At 33.4% G+C, this 18,743-nt stretch overlaps 1 protein-coding gene across 2 annotated transcripts in view; it reads right to left on the bottom strand.

Moving 5' to 3' along the window:
* Nucleotides 1–12,670, bottom strand: part of LOC108747060 (monocarboxylate transporter 3) — a 28,931-nt gene extending 16,261 nt beyond the window's left edge. The window contains exon 1 of one of the 2 annotated variants that reach the window (XM_018484302.1): nucleotides 6,708–6,917. The gene's annotated coding sequence lies outside the window, so the exon portion shown is untranslated. Of the gene's footprint in view, nucleotides 1–6,707; nucleotides 6,918–12,477 lie in introns of those variants that run through there. The other variant, XM_018484303.1, reaches the window with a different exon arrangement.
* Nucleotides 12,671–18,743: the final 6,073 nt, after the last annotated feature.

Raw genomic sequence — 18,743 nt, forward strand, 5'->3', positions numbered from 1 at the left:
TGAGGATATTTAAGCAAAATATTTATCTTATTATATCTTATACAACATACAAATAACTTCAATTCGGAGCATTCTTAAGTATTCGATACCAGTTTTATTGCTTGACCGATTGCGTCAACTCCTACTCTTTCTCATTTTTTCCTTTTTTACTTTTTATGGCGCCTTGCAATATACATATGATTATGCTGTCTGTGTCTCAGATATAGTATCAAAAACGATTAAAAATTATGACCTCATCTTACGCGCATATACATGCTACTTGCAAAAAATTGTATTATTCACAGCTTCAACAATTATCACGCAAACAAAATCGTACAAACTTTCCTAATGGATAACTGATACATTTATTTTTAGCGTGACTTCGCTTATTTTATTATCTGCAATGATCTGAGAAAAGAGAAAGTAAATTCGGTAGTAGAAACTGCAATATTGTTCCACTTTTCTCTTGCTGTCCTTGATAGACTCTATCTGATCACAATGGCGATTTTGTTCATCGAAAAAAATTTTTTTTTAATACAGATATTTATATTTAAATAAATATAATTAAATGTTATTAAGTTTTTAATATAACCATAGAAAACAGAAGTATATATAATATATTTTATATTAATATATATCTTTACTCTTAATTATATTTTTTATATATTTTTAATATTTTATTACTTATTATATTATATGCTAACATATATTGATATTGTATATATAATATTGAATTATTTATTTATATTTATATAAATATTATACATTTTTTATTTGAACATTAATATAGATACTAAACTGTGTGTCTCCCACCATTAATCTAATCGTATAATTAGCAGAATATTTTCCGATTCCTGTTCTGATCGACATTATGAGACTGCATGTGACCGATTTATAAAACTAATTAGGTATACAGCTATGTAAAATCCAGATTATGACTTATTCATCGGCTGTACTATTTCAGATACAATCAGTAACACAACAGACTTATTTTCGATTAGATAAGTAGATAAGATATAGATTATTATCGTGCTATTTGCATATTACATCGATGAGTGACATTGCATAATAAACCAAGTTTTCTATCATGATTGAGTTTGCTTCTCTCGAATAATTTCGCAGACTATTTATCGCACAGTTTATTTACTCCACGCTTTTTCTGCTTTATTTGTTACAAAATTCAATCTGCAAAGATTTACATTGATGAAGCAAAGTATATATACATACGTCACATATTTACATATATGCGTGAGATATCAATATGATGCTTTGATCCAGGCGTTATTTGTAACAAAGAAGCGCGTAATTAGGACAGAGGAAAAATTATGAAACGATAATCGCCAACTCAAACACGTCTCCATAACAATTGCTCGTAATAATCGCTGCTACAGAAACGAGGGTAGTTTTTGCATGAACCGATGATTAACTCTTCAAATACCAAGATAAATCATTATCGACTCGCAACGGACAATGCAATTCTGTTAACTCGCTGATAAATTATGCCCGAGTAACTGTCAAGTGAGCAGATATCCTCTTACTTTTTATTAGATAAAGTGCCAATAAAGCTCCGCGATTTTACGCGAAGTAATCGCCACGTGAGGCGATTGCGGCTTATCGATCGGCAATAAATTACTACCACTTCAAAGGGAATTATCAAGGGGATAATGAATAGATCAACATCCAATCAGAGTGATAATTGTGAAGAAGCTTGTCTAAGAAACAGGAGCATGGAAACTGAAGTACACAAGTTATTGTATCTTTCTAGAATGAAGAAGATATGAATTACGCTTCCGACACGCGAAACGTATCTCATTAATTCATGTACTTTTAACGCCGAAGAATAACAATACAGTATTGTGATCAATCGATTTATAAGTGGAACGAAGTAATATATTGTAATGTAATCGCGAATGCAAAGTGCAGCGCCAATATATTTTTATTGGTAACCGAAGTAATTACCGCGGAAGTTGGCAAGAAGTAATTAGCGCATAAATGCGATATTGTATCTGTAATAACAATATTTATTCTTTTTGCACAAAATAGTTCTCCTCTTTTATCTACTTAATGATATTACAAAACTTTAAGAAATAAATATATTTCGTAAAATATCTTGTTTATCTATAAGCAATAGAACTTTGCTCTGTAAATATAGAAATCAATATGGATCGTATAACAGGATTATTTAATTTATCTTAATTTTCTTATTTTTATTATATGGTTATCTTAAAATGTTTCATTGATTTGCATCATTTATTAAAATTATTGTGATATTTTCTGAAGTACTTTTCAAAGATAAATTATATAAATTTTATTAGAGATATGAATTATATATATAATTTATACAATTTATATAAATTACATAAATTATATAAATTTTAATAAGTACTTACATAAATCTATAAGCGAAACAATAAGGCGACTTTATTACACTACTTTCAAATACATCTCGGTACTCCAACAGAGATATTTCAATAATTATTTAAAAAAGAGATAACAATCAGTACTTTTTCGCCATGAAATACTACAAAAAGAGCATTTGCGAGCAATATCTTATTAGTGTCTAAAAGCCATTTACTCACCACAAGACTTACTTTATGACCCTATAAATTTTCACAAGACCTTTCGTTCGAATGACTAATTGAATATCGAAGGAATTAAAAATAAAGTGAACTGTTTCCTAGATCCGCGATATGTTTAAATTGCTCGGCATTCACGAGAGTTATCATAAAATATGTTTTTTAATGGATTGCATAATACATACTAGGAATTGTGTCCCCTCCAAGTATAGCAAACGACTTCACAATAATAAAAGCTATTTCTGCCTTCCACGGTCTGACTCTTTCCGCATCATTGTTATTCTACACCTTCACTCGCTCAATTTTTCCGCGTGTAAACGTGACGATATGTAAAGATAGCAAAAATCGAATTTCCGTTCGCTCAATCGTATATCGATAAACATTGATATTTATATGCCGACGCTGTCGCCGCATATTTGCAATAACATAATTATTGCAAGAGCGGCGTTCTAATCGTTCTTCGGAATTTCACAAATATTGTTACAAAAGTCTAGGCAATATCGAGATAAATTCCTTGCGGGTGGTCAGTAAGTTATTGACGATAATTCCACGATTATATCTCAACGTTACGAGAGTTCTATTGCGAAATTTTTCTCTAAAGTTTTTGGAAGAATTTCAAATCTTGTAACCGGACAAATTACGACGCAGGATGCGTTGCAAAAATGTATGATAATTTCATACTAAAATAAAAAAACGTATATTGATCATTTTACTCGTCTGCAAAAGATTTCAGTCACTTCCTAAGTAGATATGTTAATAATAACTCGGAAGTGCCGCGGTTTTCATCTATCTCATGTTAGGTCTTTAAATTCTGTTGTGTCTCATCGTACCGTCGAAAATTACTTCGAATTTGTGGATTAATCGGAATTCCATTGACTCATTTCGCGTCGTGAATGAGACATAAGAAATAAATACGGCGGAGCGTAGATAATAAAAAGAGAGCAAAAATGATAAAATTTCGATGATAACGCTGTTATATATCTGTATTTACAATTTAGTGTTTTAGTGTAAAAAAATAAACAGAACGTCACTTTTATTTTTCTTAAGAGTAGGATTATAGCTCGTTGACATTCTGAACTCATTTGACATTATATTTTTCATCTTACTGTCAATGAAAAAAAATATCGAACCATGTAGTTAAAGGCCAAAGTTTACGAGAACTTCTTTTACGTTTTTAACGTTTTCTACATTTATCTGCTGGCAATTCGTGTCTCGTGATAATGCATGTCGGAAAGCCGGATTAAAGCGCTACAGAAATAATCACGAATAAGCCAATAAACCGTTTCTGTTTCTCACTGTTTCTCAAAATTATTTAGAAATGATAATCATTATATTATATACAATTCATTTATACGTTTGCAATATTTAAAAATGCATTTTCACATTGAATTTTTTTTAAAAGTCTTTTTTTATATATACGTATATAAAATTATTTATAGATGATACACAATCATTGAATAAACAATAACATGATATATTTTTTTGACGTAGTTGCACAAGAATTTCTCGTTCCTCAATAGTAAAGTATCTGATATTTAATATTAAATTATTAATTTATTAAAAAATGAAAAAGTATTAAGGTCAATGGAACGAGCAACAATAAAGTGTCACAGTATTAAAATGTATATTTTATATTTAAATTGTAACTAAAACAAAACGTTTGACAAACGTTTTGACTTAACTGATTATGAATCTGTCTCGGACGCTAATACAAAAATATAATACTTATTAGATCGTATTATTATGTCGTAATTATAATAATACATTTTAATATTGTGACCTTTTTGTTGCTCGTTTTGTTGCCTGTTTTGTTGAAGCTGGCTTTATTTTTCATCAAAACACTGAAAAAAAAGATTGGCTGCTGTAGCAAATTAGATAAAAAATATGGCATTTTTAATTGTCTGCAACAGCCAATGTTTGGTTGCTTCAGCCTATCTGCTGTTAGTATAGGATTTCGATAAACTAACGCAACCAAAAATTGTCTGCTGCAACCAATTAAAAATGCTATGCTATATTCAGCTAATTTTTTCTTTGTTGTGTGTGTGTGTGTGTGTGTGTGTGTGTGTGTGTGTGTGTGTGTGTGTGTGTGTGTGTGTGTGTGTGTGTGTGTGTGTGTAATATTTTCTAATTTGACAAACATTAGCCATGTCGTTTAGATTCTTTACGAGAATTTTGTTCGTCTCTAAATTTAGCCTCTTGTTTTTGTTTTCAGTCATCGCATCTTTTTAAACATGCAGAATAAAATGACATGTGGTGCAACAGAATTATCAGGTGCGTGCGAAAGAAACATTAATTAAATAAAAGATCTCCAAGTGTAATTAATTTTCAAATTCTTCACGTATCGAGACTCGACATATAAAAAAGAAATAAAAAAAATTTGCATCTATTACTAGAGAGGAAATCGGATAACATATATCCTTATTATATTAAAGATATCTACAATCTTAATTCCTTAGCGACAATCTTGCGTTTCGGCATTCCGATCAAACTCTACAGTCTACAGTATTAAAAAAAAAACACTTGCACGCGAGGACGCATTTCAAATTCATTTTGAAACCTTCTACTGGACACCTGCGTCGTGCAAAAAAAATTTCCGCTCGAAACCATTACTTTTTCACGGTCACCCGTGATTTTCACGGTAAACTATTCGTGTAACCCAAATACGAGATTTTGTTATTTTTAACACATCCCCCTAAAGACTGTTATATTTAACAGAATACAATATATAAAAGTTAAGATAAATATAGTTACATTTTAGAAAACGATAGAAACTATATCGATTATTTCCTAAAAAAAAAAAAAAAATTTTTTTTTAATGATAAGAGAGAATTTCGCGGCTTATAATTTATCTCATTGCATTGTATTTAAATTTGCTGCAATGCAAACTCTGCAACGGATTCTCGAGATCCTCAAGCCGTTGCACCGCCATGCGTTGGTATAAAAATACTTTGGCTCTAAAAATAACTATAGAGAGCAGATCACACTTTCACAATATACAGTAGCAAAGCTGTATTATATCTTAATTGATAAGTATACTGATAAACTCTGTCACTAGATATGCAATGTAATAATTACTTCTCGTAATATCATTAACTACTCTTGATACGTCATCAATTTAATATTCGGAAACTTTCAGGCCATTTATCATATCAACGTAAAGGTATTTTATTTGTTTTCTTGTTAAAGGGGATATCTCTGGACCAATTAAAAATGATTAATAAAGCGTATTACAAAATTTCCTACAGAAAGGAGTGGGAAGCGTTTGAGAAAAATGATATCTTTTTATCGCCGTATATAAAATACCACGTGTCGGACCTAGAAATAATCTAAAATTCGCAAATATCAATTCTTAATTCCTTAACTTTTTATCTAACAGTCATAGAAGCGCGGAGGAAGCAGTCTAAAATATTAATGAAATTTAAAAGGTTCTGCCTGAAGACCTTAGAAGCGTGACCTTTCCGATGACGACATTGACTTTTCCCACTACTCGCGCTTAGCACCGATGACACAAAAAATGCTCTATTCTCAATGTATCACGTGTTTCCTTGCTCCATAAAAGTTAGCCAAATGTAGCAATAGATACCAAATAGGGTATTTGCATCTAGGTGTTTCGCGTCACTAATTAGATCATGCATTTTCCGATGATAACCGGTCGCTGCTAATAAATGTTCTAAACGGTTGTACAGAAACGTTCGCGTCCGTCGACGCAATCGGCGAGTATGTCGCACAATTAACAGCACTCGGACGTCGCTTTTTCATTATCGATTTTCCGCGGTTCGAAGTTCACCGGCGGAAAAAGAAACTCGCGCGTTTACGCGCGGAGGCGCATTCGCCACGTGCGCTTGCGCATCCTGATGAGCGCGGGAATCGCGCGCGTATATAGACCACGTGGTCCATCCAGATCCATCGTCTTTTCTCACGTTTAATCCAAAAAGGAACAGGTATCAATTGGACACATCACGATTGGACAAGAGCCACTCATAACGCTTCTACAGCAGAAAAATACTTTAGGTACTCGTGCACCAGGTACTCGTGTCCGATCATGCGTTTCCAAAAACACTCAAACGCACTTTTTGGCTTTCGTCCCGTTTTTTGCGATACGACTAGGCGGAACGACGATCGGCGCACGGCTTAAAAATCGAGTCACGTTACCTCTGGTCCCGCCGAAGTCGCACTGTCACCGTCGTGAATTCAACAATTCCAGCTTGTCGAGAGGAAAAGGAGACCCCGTAGGCGAGACACGCCGCACGCGCGCGTGTGCATATGTGCGTGCGTACGCGTGTACTAAAGAGCCGCGCGCGATGTGACTTGAACGGAGGGTCCGCAACTGTCGCGACTTCGTTATACCGGGTGTGCCCCACGGGTTCGCAGTCGTTTTAGCGATAACGATAGGATGCGAGATTGGCCCGTTTCAAAGTGGAGGAATCGAGACTCGGTGCCGCAGATACAGATATTGGTGGGATATCTTTTCGCGTGCTCTCCAGGCCTCTCTCTTCTCCCTCGTGAATGTTCCCCGACGCTTCTTCGCGGCTGAAGTATCCGATATGCGTTAGCAACAATTTCAGATCGTATAATAATATCAAAGCGATACGAAATTTCTCGGTTTTTTTTTTTTCGGAATTACTTCCAATGTTTTAGCTGATCAACTAAAAGAGCAAGCATTCACGAACGATTTTGCTAAACACTGAAAAAAATTTGCTAAATTGTAATATTTGTTTGAAAAATACTAACTAAACATTTATTTTATTTATAATAAATAAATATTTATTCAATAAAGAAAGATGATGTTTAAATCAAATTAATGATTTTTGTACCAAATATATGTATGTTTACATTTAGTAAATATTTAGTACTATTCAAATAAATATTTATTAAAATGTAATACATTTTTTTGCAGTGAAGTATATTGTGTTTAAAAATTAGGTAAGGTTAAAAATTTAGCCAGATTCAGATCTGAAAATAATTTTTTCGAATCATCAAAATAATACAGGGAACTTAAACGATGAGAACAAAATGTCAAAACTTGTTGCAATGTTACTCATCAAACTTGAACTTTCTACATATAATTATGTTGATAATCCAAAAAAATTATTTTCAGATCTATATTTAAATTTTTAGATACATTAGTAAAAATATTCTTTCCATGTTACGAACTTTTTGTCAAAGAATTACAACTTCTTTTTCGATATATATACATTTGATTGACATGAACTAACAAATTAGCACCAAGTGAAAATATTAAGTTGAAGTGATTAAGTAATAAATCTTCTTTCCTAAATTTACTTTCTTGTGCAAACAAACGTACAGTTACTTTAAATAAATGAGGTGTGAAACGGGGCGATAAATTGAAACCTCGCAATCGCTTTGCGATTGATAATTATATCTCGTATTCAGTTATAATTATACCTTAAATAGTACAAGTGCGTTTTTTAATACACACTGGAACGCAGACGGCTAATATTATTTTGCGCGTCTTGTCGCGACGGCGTCCGGTATGATGTAACAATTGTAGAAAGTTTCGATACCAAAAATTCAACACGTCGGAATCGTCACCTCGGCAGTAAATTATCGTTTATCGCGTTCATATCTGATTGTCTTAAATTTCAGCAACTGTTTATATCTCTTATGTGTGCTTTGATGTATCCTTCGGGAATTATATGAAAATAAGTGATTGTAAATCACATCGTTCCGTTTACAAATATAAAAATCAGAAAAACGAAGAAAAATACATATTTGGCGTTGTAAAAGATATTTATTTTTCGCATGCGAGAAATGTTATAAATCAATCGATGTGAGTGATTCTAAAAGAGGTCACCAAAAATCCAAATAGCATCACGCTTCATCTGCTTATTCGTTACGTGCCGCTGATATCGCTTACTGATTACGCGAACGTTACTGAATTCATTGGAATACCCAAAATATTTTTCTTCTTAACTGTTTCTTTATTTTTTATAATAGAAAGTATCTTATGTGTGTTAGTATATGAGTAAAATTATAAAGGAAATACAAATGTAATTATGTAACTTAATCGCGATAACTCTTATCGTTATTATAACATTTCTTGACAGAAAAAAATTAAATAAGTGGCAGGTTTTACTCTTTTGGAGTGAGATTCAATCCAAAGGAAAGAAATCTCCAAAAGAGTGAAATCTCATTCCAAAAAAAAAAAAGAGTAAAAATCTGCCACTCTTATTCAAGAATTTTACTCTAAGAAATTTAGAGAGTACAAGTGATCATCTGAACGTAGTTGGTAATTGGCATATTAAAATATGTTATATAACCTATCTTATATCTCAGAAACTATTGTGTTTAAAATAAAAATTTACAAATAATTTTTTTATTTAATTTTTTGAAAAATATTTTTTGTTGTAATACTTTTAAATCGTGATTTTCAGATTTTTTAGTATTTTTACCTTATATATATATATACTCTAATTTTTCATATGATAGCTTAAAATTATAATAAAAATATATTATAGAATTTAATTACAATAAATAAATAAAATTTTATCTAGACTTTTAATATGAATTACAAATTGTTTGAAAACTAGTTTTAACGTAATGATTCAAGATACAATTCCCTCTCATTTGCTATCATCTTTTTTTTCATTGTTACAATTCAATTAAACTCGCAATCAGTGTCAAGTGTCAAGTTTAAGTTTTACCGTTTCAGGTTTCTCATTCTGCGGCACGCATGAATGTACGTAGACGTTGCCACGCGTGTCCACGCTTATTATAGTGTGCTTTTCAACAAATGATATAAGTGACGCGATGTGACACAATGGATCATTACATCCTTGTTGTTTGCCAATGTTAAACAAAGATGACATGATCACTCTGTCGCACTGTGTCGCTTGTTCGAAAGCACACATAGATTGCAAATATGCCTCCCTCGAATTCGATCAAGTGCACTGTGCATAACTAAATGAAACGAAACGCACCGTGATCCCCTTGACCACAATGTGTGCGCATATATTTTATGTACCCTTTCTGATTATGCAAAATTTAACATTAGGTATGCGTGTCGAACGTGCTAAGTTGTGCGTGCTTTCAGAAATCGCGCGATCGCCTCATCGCATGAATGAATTATACTACATTTCATTGTAAGCAGATAGTATCCATTGTAACGAACGACGTGTGTTACATTACATAATTATTAATTAAGTCGTTTGTAAGCTGTAAAACAACGAGCGAACGAGAAAAAAGATAGTAAGCTACGATACGCAATAACGTAAAATAGAATTTAATATAAAATAGAATATATAAAATTTCTAATATTTCTATTATGGATTTATAGAATTCTCTGAATTTCTCAGACACGTAAGATTTCAGAAACTTTCGTGCGGAAATTTTATATCGCAAAATCTTCTTTTCTAGACACTAGAATAATTACAGAAATGGACTAAATTAAAAAAAAAAAAAATTTACGTATGTACACAAAAAGAACGGTTTTGTTAAAGTATCCAAAAATTTAGCTAGATACAGATCTGAAAATAATTTTGTTGGATCATCAAAATACACTTAAACGTTAGTGACAATACTGCAAAAAGTTTTAACATTTAGCAACCTGTTTAAGTATCCTACATAATCACACATACACTTTGATGAGCTTAAAAAATTTATTTGCAGATTTCTAACTATAAATTTTTAGATACTATTATAAATTTTTACATCTAACTAATTTTTTAAATCGTTCCACAAAATCGTCCTTTTTGTATAACTTATTTTATTATTGCTAGAAGCATTTGTCTCATTAACAATGTTTATTCAAATCATAGAATATAATAAAACAATTCGAAAAAAATAGAATAAATCAGAAAATTTTCAGAACTGAATCACTGTTGCCCTTTCAATATCTGACAGTAAAGCTATTGCTAGAATATCAAAATTTTTTGCAACAGTTCATTAGCTTGAGTTTTCTGCATAATCATTTTGATGATTCAAACAAAATTACTTTCAAATCTGTGTCTATACAGCTAAAACTTTAGATACTTCTGCAAAATTATTTTTTCCATATAGGAACCCCTTCAGAATGAACGTAGCTTTCGAGTTTGAGCAACCCTTGGAAGCTGGACGCGCGGCGGCGCGTCGCGCGGCAAGCGTCATAAAACGGCGTAGCATGTCGCTGATTGGCGATAAGGGGGCGACTGTCTGATAACCCGTTTCAGCCCGAGAGATTGTGACAAGACACGCTCTCTACGTAACTCGTTTTCGATGTTTCGCGAGAGCGCTGAACTGGTAATAGTGGCGCGACGCGCGTGATGTAACGACGCGACGACGTCGGTGAAAAAGTCCGCGAGGCGCGAGGTCCGCTTCTCGAGCGTAACACGTGTTCGCGAAACGCGTCGGTTCCGTCCGTGGGAACATTGCGCTGTCGCCAGATCGCGAGGTCATCGGCAAATAATTGCTCAGCTGGAAGCCATGAGGATGACTAACGTTATGTGAGCCATGTATGGAAAAGCTGTATGTTAAAGGGCGACGTGCCCACACACGCGTGAACACGCGCGCTCGTTGCGTAAAATTGCGCGCCCGTCGCGTCGTCGTCGCCGCACGACGATTCGCGAGGCCTGTTGTTTTGCCACATCCCAGGACTGAACTTCTGGCACAGTTCATGTGCTAGTTTTTCTTTTTTTACTTTTCACCTTTTGAAGAGAAAAGGGCAAATGATGAATCATGCAAGAAGTTTAATCCTATAGGGTACGGGAAAAGAACAGGCCTCTGATTTGTGTCTCGCCGCTCGGCGCGGAATGCGGCGACGTTCAGAATCCGCGTCTCTTCAATCAACCACCAATTAGTTCATTGTGGCTTCGACCGATATCGTTCAACGCACCCGTGATCACGAAATTGATTCATATTTTCTATTTCCTCTTCTTCTAAGAAAATTAATTATTTAAAACTTTTGGTTTTGTACATTCTCTGAAAATAGAAATATCATCTTACTCTGAAAAGAGTGAGAAAGATGATAATCTGTTTTCCTTGAATAATAATAAACGAAAACAAGTATCTGACAATTAAAAAGAAATTACGTTTGAAATCAATTAAAAATAATGTATTATATATACAAACGAAGTCGATAATTTTACATATTTTTCTTTTAATTATAAATTAACATTTAATTCGTAGTACGTAAACATGAGTGATCTTTGTTGAATTTTTTTTGCAGAATAGCTACAAAATATTCCAAGTTAACAAATGGATATTATTTTTAAATAATAATATAAATTAGTGTACATTTTATTAAATGGATGCATCTATTCAAAGACCGATTTTAATTAAAAGAATTGTACGTACATTGTTTTATGAAATTTTATAAAACGATGAAACAATTTCAGTAAATAAAAAATCGAAATAAATTAACTCGCGCTCGTTTACTACTTAGGCCCAGTTTTACAACTCATGGTTAACTTTTAACCGAGGTTAAACTTATTTCTTATCTTTTTCCAATTTTAGAATTGAAAAGAGATACTGAATAAGTTGAACCTCGATTAAAAGGTTAATTATGAGTTGTGAAATTGGTCCTTAATATGCAATCTATTCTGAACTACTTACGGATGCCTTAAGTTTTTTTAAAGAGTGACTGAAATTTGAAATTTATTATCTACATTCCGCGTATAAAAATGTTGTGAATACTACATATGAAACAATTTAATAAGTTCAACATTTATATTTAACGATACAATTTTATAGTTTAAATAAAAACTTTCTCATTTTATCTTAATTAGTCTAAAAACTTATCTACTTTTTTTTTTATCGAAATAATTTTTGATTCATAATATCGCCGCCGAGAAGAGCTTGTGTATTATTTTTAAATACAATATAGAAAAATACTAGTAATTTTTTCATAAATTTTTCATTTTGTTAAAAAAATATGTAGATAATACATTCTTATAATACGCATAATCTATTCTACCTTAAATCTTACCCTCTTTGTTTTATCGAATGATAGATTCATACGGTGTTCAATCTCCTCGATCAGACATCCTAATAAAAAATTTGATAGAGGACAACTGAAAACGACAGGAATTCAATTTGTGTCGTTTTCTATAAACTTATATTGTTTTCTATCGTCGACCTTACGAGCATCAGATTGATCGGATAAGTATCGTATCGTATTTTATCGAACTCTATAAAATTTATATGAGATTTGATCAAATTAGTGTGAATTCACGAACCAGATTCCATATTCAAAGAACGGTAGAATTTTCTATCGTTCTCTACCAACTTTTTTTACCCGGGCTGGCGAGACAAACGCGTGCTCTTCTTAAAACCGCTTCCGCTCTTGCGTGATTCTTTAGTGCCAAAGATCAACGGCACGCCGATGAGTCACGCGCGCGGGTGTGAATACTTTCTTCTTTCGCGCGAGCTAAAATAGATGAACCCTGAATTTCCATTCGAAGAGTTCAAGTAAATTTTGTTGGGCTCTCAAAGATTACAACTTTTCTCCTTCGCGATAGTTCTCGTGAACACGCGCGTGCTTCGAATACATATGATTTCAGACGCGGTTGCATACGTAATTTATTAGAATTACACTTCGACTGTGTAACACGCGCACATGTTTACACTTTCTTTTCACGACTTCTCGCACGGCGAGAGCCGACCGAGAGGTGGACCGGTAGACGGACAGCCGGATAAGCGGACACTCGGAGTGAGCCGCCACTTAGAATTTTCTCTCGTTCGCCAGCCGACGACTCGCGCGATTCGCGGAGGCGTTTCTCTGGACCTCCGGCGTGATTTTTCTCCAGATATGTCGAGCCCCTCCTTGCGTTAGCTACGCTTGAACGAAAGTGCAGATCAAGAGTTTAATCGCATACTCCAGAAGCACGCGCCTGTCTTGTCGCGCGAGGAACGGTCCCGTTTTCGCCCCATTCGCTCTGCTGCACACGAGAAAGAAGAAAAAAACGTAATGAAAATCGCGAAAAAAAATGGACCGATGATTATCCGCCTCGTTCTGGGCCACCTGCACGTGGATCGCGTTTATAATACAATATATGATTTATATTATCAGGGGGGCTCCGCGCAATGAAAGGAACACGGAACAGAGAACAGAGAATAAGAATTTCAACTTATCAGAAATCTATTGTGTATTGTGGAATACACAGTTTCTGATGAAATTCTTATTCTCTGTTCTCTGTTCCTTTTATTGTGCCCCTCAGATATTTCCTAGTGGCGAACATTCCAATTTATATGGGGACCGCGGTCTCGTAATAATGTTTCGTTCCTGGCGCCTAGTTCTCTCGAAATAGCACGAAATAGTTCGCTAGTTCGCGAGGCGAACTTAACTAGTTTCGCGGCTATACACTGATCGATTTATGGACAAACCTGAATTAGAACGATTAAAACTGCATAATTAGCTTGTATAGCGTAAGAGAATCTAGGGATCCGACCTCCCCTTCTCCGAACATAAAAATAATACTGTTTTTTTATTCCTACACTAGACTGCATTAGAATTCTCTTTCTTCGCTAAATATTAAATATATATAAAAAAAAATATATATTTTTTATCTTAATTAATGAGTGTATAATTTGTTATCTATTTAGTATCGTATTTATTTATTTGTAATTATCTATTTGTTATCGTATTTAGTTTACGCGTTGATTGCAACCTTTTTTCGCGAGCAGTTGATGAAAATTTATAGCTTTGTTTCGCTAATCGAAAAGAATATCTATATATTATCCTCCAGAAAGAATATATATTATAAAATTGTGGAGCACAAGTTAGAGCACAAATATCAAGTTATCACGCGAAAAATAATTTATCTCAATATACACGCTGCAAAAAATAAATATTCGCTTTTGACATAATTTCTGTAAATATACAATGACACACCCGTGGTGCTAAACTGACGATTCGCTAGGAAAAAGAGTATTGCAGCGACATAACATAATAAATATATAAATTGATATAATTTATTGCTGATATAATTTACTTCCGATCTGCTATTTACACGTAATGATGTAACGTCGGTATTTACACTTGATAGAATCCGAAATGATACATCACGAAATTCGACTTGAGAAAGTCAAGATGGGCGTATTAATAATATTTTTTTTCCTCCGGTGAACATGCGGGGTATACATGCAAGAAATGAAGGAGCCAACGCAGTCTTTTTTTTTTCAGTAATAAAAATTCATAATTTCCTCTTCAATTTTCAATAAACGTCACCTAATACATTTGTCCTTTTTTGTACCATATCATATGTTTAACATATGCACGGAGTAGGGCGTGCGCGTCCTTCCTTTTTACGCTCGCACGCGGAGAGAATAGTGCGGCAGTAGCGGCAATATATATCGCATTATACAGAATCGAGGATCGGCGTCGTCGCGAATAGACGCAACACAATTTCGATAAATAATTCGCTCGATTGCGTATATTATTGCGCGTGAACAACACTCGTAACATCAACTAATTAGCAATCGTAACGGTATTACGTTCGTACTTTAACATGCTCTATCTATCGACGCCACGCTCTCATTTGACGCTGGAACACCACATTTGGAGTCCGATGAAAAAAATATCCATTTATTGAAAATGTATCCGGAAAAGCATAATTTTGTAAAGAATACTTTGTTACGTCTCTGTCGTAAGTTCGAAATCCGTCGTATTCTTGACTTAAAATTTTCGAAACATTTTGCATTAAAAATCAATTATTTGTCTACTTAAAAACCTTCCATTATACTTCTTCTCTTTCTTATACCTTCTTCTATACAATATTTAATAGCGAATTTGGTCACTTGCATTACAATAGATTAGTGCAAACTAAAAGTTGCTACACATGAAATTAGTAAAGTTAAATATGTGAAAGCATATAAATATTTTAACTAAAACTGCTAAATGGGATTTTGCTAGAACTTGTCGAAAGTGGCCAATTTGGTAATTTCCTATCCTTCTTTTCTATTAGGAAAGAGTTTATTTTGGTTTACTTGCATTGTTAGAATTATTTGTATTATATTCACATATTTTTTATATTCTGTATTGCGTATCTAATGCAAAAAAAAAAATTTTAGCGGAGTCAAAATGGCACTGTCAGCAGTTCCAGTATTAAATGATAAATACTCAATAATGATATGTCACACATTATTTAACAAAATATATAAGTATTACATATTTCATTTCATATAATATCATATTATTTCATCACACAAAGTCAATTACATTATACCATTTAGAGATTTTGTATAAAGCAGCCTTTAATGTGCACTAATCCAGAGTAGTGCGAATTCACCATTATATTTTTTATAAAACTTCGCAAAGGAGAATACTAAAAAAGAGCCGATCTTTGGCCAAAAAGATTTAAGTAAAAAAATATTGTCTTTTTTATAAACTTTGATCTTCTGGATATGATAAAATTACTAAAAAGTTCGTAGCGTTTGTAAAATGTCTCGAAAATTGAGCACATGATGTATTTATCCAAAGTTTAATGTTCTTACTCAATTTTCAAAGTTCAAATATTACGAACTTTTTTAATAACTTTATTATATCCAGAGGATCAAAATATACAAAAATCACTATTTCTTTTATTCACACCTTTTTGGGGAGATCAAAATATACAAAATATACAAAAAATACTATTTCTTTTACTTATACTTTTTTTTTTTTACAAAAATCGGCTCTTTTTTAATGTCGTCTTTTTCTCAAGTTAAATAAAAAGAAAATTCCAATAGAGGCGATCGAGTTCGCCACATTTAGGTATCAATGTGGTGTTCAAGATCGGTTTTTAGTGTGTGGTGCTTGAAAATTAACACAATGACAACACATCTCAGCGATGAAATCGCACGTGCTCATAAATTTCGATTTCACTGATCTTTTAATCGAATCGCGAAATGTTAGGAAAAGTTTTACTCCAAAAATGTCAAAAATCTGTGTTCACTATGTAGCACTTTATACAGACATGCACTCAAGTATAAAAAAGACGTTCTTTCAACCGTCGGTATGATTCAATATAACAGTATAAGCTAAGAAAACGTCCCTATACGGTCGTTTCAATTCTCTTCAAGTGTCTACCTTATATCTCGGAAAATAAAGATTTGGAGTAACATTCTCTCTAAGATTACCGATTCAATTCGTGTTCAATTCTCAGAATCAGTCGGAATATCGATACCGAATATTGTCGCGTCCGATAATATTCGATAATATCGATATTCAATTATTAAACACATATCCTCCCAGTTGTATCGCCACAATATTTCTCTGCGTGTGAGTGTGCGTGCACACGCATTGCGCGCACGTCGCACACATGCTATTGTATATCCACCGCGTAAAGTTCGTTCCACCTACACATCGAACGTACGCGTGCAAAATGTCACGCGAGCACACGCGCATTTGTCGACGCTATTTATATAATCTAATAATATATAGTGTAACTCTCTGCGCGGGATTTTCGACACGGTGCGCGTGCACGCGTGAATACATGCGGCTTTCGCATACGTGGGAACGCAGATGGCCGTGTGTATACATACATACCACAGTCACGTTTAATTGAGACTACGGAAAACGTATGCTTCTTCTTCTTCTTCTTTTCTTCTTCTTTTTCTTCTTCTTCGTCTCCGCACGATTATAAAACGAAACGTAAGTAACGTGCGATCATGTAAATTGTACTACGGTAATATTGTAATCGTGATAGGTGGTAGTAATTAGTAATAGCAGAGCAGCGGTGGCGAATAGTGTAATAGCACTGTTGGTTTTCATTATCGATATAGCAACAATTATTCTTGTTCTTCTCTTTAATCTTTTTCAATTTTTCTTTACCAACGACCGCGCGCGATTTATAATTAATTATAATCGTTACGATGTCCTATATACACAATGCACGCGATGTTACGCGTACATTTGCCACTCAACACGATTTACAACGAGTTTCTCGGTCTATATGTGTACAATGTGTACATATAGATATTTTTTTTACATGTGTAATAATGCACACATACGCATATACATTTATTGCGTGCACGTCTGTAGGCATATATTCTCTCTCAAACATTAATTACATCGATCCAATAATGATCGTCACAATGAATCGCCATAATGAAATTAGTTACATACATGTAACTTTCACACACACACACACACACACACACACACACACACACACACACACACACACACACACACATCATACATACGAGAAACGCTCGCAAATCGCTTGCGCTTTGACAACACATCGCGCGAGACACGACGGCCCGAAATTACTTTTGCATTACTTAACGTGTTTCCTAAGTACTATCCTGCACAGTCAGTTCCATTAAACTAAACGCTTGAATCCACTTATACAAACTACCTGTAGCAGACGAGACGCGTTTCTTTATACATCAATAAGGATTCTCTGTTTCAGATAATCAATATATTAATTAGTCTATCTAACGATGCATAATTATTCCTTGATGAATACATTAATTGCGTGAAATCTCAGCGAGACTGCAGCGTGTAAAGAACCCATAACTTTGTAATTATGAGCTTTAGTTTTAGTTTAATTCTAGAGCGTTCGTTAGTTTAATTTCTAGAGTTCGTTACATATATATGCATATAACATATATATATATATATATGTGTGTGTGTGTATATATATATATATATATATAGTATATGTATACATATTTGTAACTCTATAAATTATTTACAGTTTATGCTGTGCAACAGCGATATATTTGTTGCATGTAAATATTAATGATAGTTCACATTCTTTCCTTCGCTTATATGTATATGTGTGTATATGTTTATATATTTATATATATACATATACATTTGTCGCAAGTATGCAAGAAAATATCTCTCTGAATCATGAATATAATTCGAGTAGTATCTTTGGATGTGGCCAAAAATAGATTTAACTAATATGATAGGTCATTGGTGGGATTTTTTTCAATCAAGGATGGTCAATCGTATGTTGATCAGAAAAAAACATCGTCGTTGTTTCGTACACGAGTTATTTTCTAAAAATATGTTACAGTTAATAGAGTGCACAGATAAATTCATCTATACATTCTTAAGCGTCATGATCAAAACGAGCATCCAATCAGCGATACTTTGACCAATCCTTGTATGCTTGCATAATTATCGAATTATATAGTATCCTATTTCTATAATGCAGATTATATAATAATTTATACAAGATTACTCGATATGCACGTGCAAGAGCATTTTTTTAGTTTAATATTTTTTCTCTCTCTCTCTCTTTCTTTATATATATATAT

This window comes from Trachymyrmex septentrionalis, unplaced genomic scaffold (assembly GCF_001594115.1).
Source record: "Trachymyrmex septentrionalis isolate Tsep2-gDNA-1 unplaced genomic scaffold, Tsep1.0 scaffold190, whole genome shotgun sequence".
Taxonomy (NCBI): domain Eukaryota; kingdom Metazoa; phylum Arthropoda; class Insecta; order Hymenoptera; family Formicidae; genus Trachymyrmex; species Trachymyrmex septentrionalis.